The sequence below is a fragment of the Chelonia mydas genome, chromosome 8, assembly GCF_015237465.2.
Source record: "Chelonia mydas isolate rCheMyd1 chromosome 8, rCheMyd1.pri.v2, whole genome shotgun sequence".
In the NCBI taxonomy this organism is placed as follows: domain Eukaryota; kingdom Metazoa; phylum Chordata; order Testudines; family Cheloniidae; genus Chelonia; species Chelonia mydas.
Window position 1 is genome coordinate 56,898,379 of NC_057854.1, and position 1,479 is coordinate 56,899,857.

Below are 1,479 nucleotides of genomic sequence, written 5' to 3' on the forward strand. Positions count from 1 at the left end.
TTAGGAATTCTAACTTATGGACAGATTTTTCCATGAGGGAACAGAAAGCACTGAACACAATGAAATCAGTTTTCAGAGTAGCAGCTGTGTTAGCCTGTATCCGCAAAAAGAACAGGAGTACTTTTGGCACCTTAGAGACTAACAAATTTATTTGAGCATAAGCTTTCCTGAGCTTCGGGGGAGGGACAGCTCAGTGGTTTGAGCATTGGCCTGTTAAACCCAGGGTTGTGAGTTCAATCCTTGAAGGGGCCATTTAGGGATCTGGCACAAAAATTGGGGATTGGTCCTGCTTTGAGCAGGGGGTTGGACTAGATGACCTCCTGAGGTCTCTTCCAACCCTGATATTCTATGATTCAGGGGAGATACCATGATCACGAAGGTGGTTTTCCCAGGGTGAGGCTCATCCATTGCACTGCAGTTGTGCTGACTCCTGAGATTTCCCCAAATGCGGGAATCTCGACTGCATAATTTGTAGTAGTGAGTGACTGCATTCGTGCTCTTTGATGCATCCGATGAAGTGAATTGTAGCTCACAAAAGCTTATGCTCAAATAAATTTGTTAGTCTCTAAGGTGCCACAAGTACTTCTTTTCTTTTAATGAAATCAGTGAAATTCCTAAATCATGCCTTTCTCATCAACACAATGAAAATTGATGGAATGGCTCTCAATCCATAAGAGAAGCTTTTACCTTTATGATTTTGCAATCTATATTTTTACATTTCAAGTAAATTATAGTCTTGAAGCTTAGATTCAACTCTTTATGTTCCCAAATGTGCTCCATGGAGGCTTCCTGTTCCCTGCTCTATAGGGACTTGGGGGAAGGACTGTTGGGTCTTCAGCTTTGCAAATCTATGGACCATTTGCATCCTACAGGTTGGATTTTATGATATGTGCACGCACGCACACACACACACAGAGGAGATATGGGGAAAAGCCTGCAGAACAACCCCATAGAAGGATTCCTCTCCCTGAAAATGCCATACATGACCCCAAAAAAATCTGTTTCCTCAGACTGCACTGGAGAGAAGATTTCCCCCTTACAATCTTGCAATCTATATATTTTAATTGCAATCAAATTATAGTCTTGAATTTTGGGAATATAAAGACTAGAATCCAATTATAGTTAATCTGTAGGGAAAAATATTGAAGTTTGTACTTATACTGGTAGTGTACATTCAAATGCATTCACTCAATGATGGGTTAAGTGTTTGCTGTATAGGTGCTTTAATATAGTGGTTCTCAAAGCCGGTCCACCACTTGTTCAGGGAAAGCCCCTGGCAGGCCGGACCAGTTTGTTTACCTGTCGTGTCTGCAGGTTTGGCCGATCGCAGCTCCCACTGGCCGCGGTTCGCCACTCCAGGCCAATGGGGGCTGTGGGAAGGCCTTGCTGAAGTAGCTCCCACCTGGACCATTCACAAATGGCCTTCCAGCATGCAAGCCACGCCCTGAATGTCTGTGTGTAGGTGCAGCCTGGAAGTCA

At 43.7% G+C, this 1,479-nt stretch overlaps 1 non-coding gene across 1 annotated transcript; it reads left to right on the plus strand.

Moving 5' to 3' along the window:
- Positions 1-341: 341 nt before the first annotated feature.
- Positions 342-502, plus strand: LOC114018705. The gene has a single exon (XR_003563977.1). It is a non-coding gene; the product is annotated as a U1 spliceosomal RNA (small nuclear RNA).
- The last annotated feature ends 977 nt before the right edge of the window (positions 503-1,479 follow it).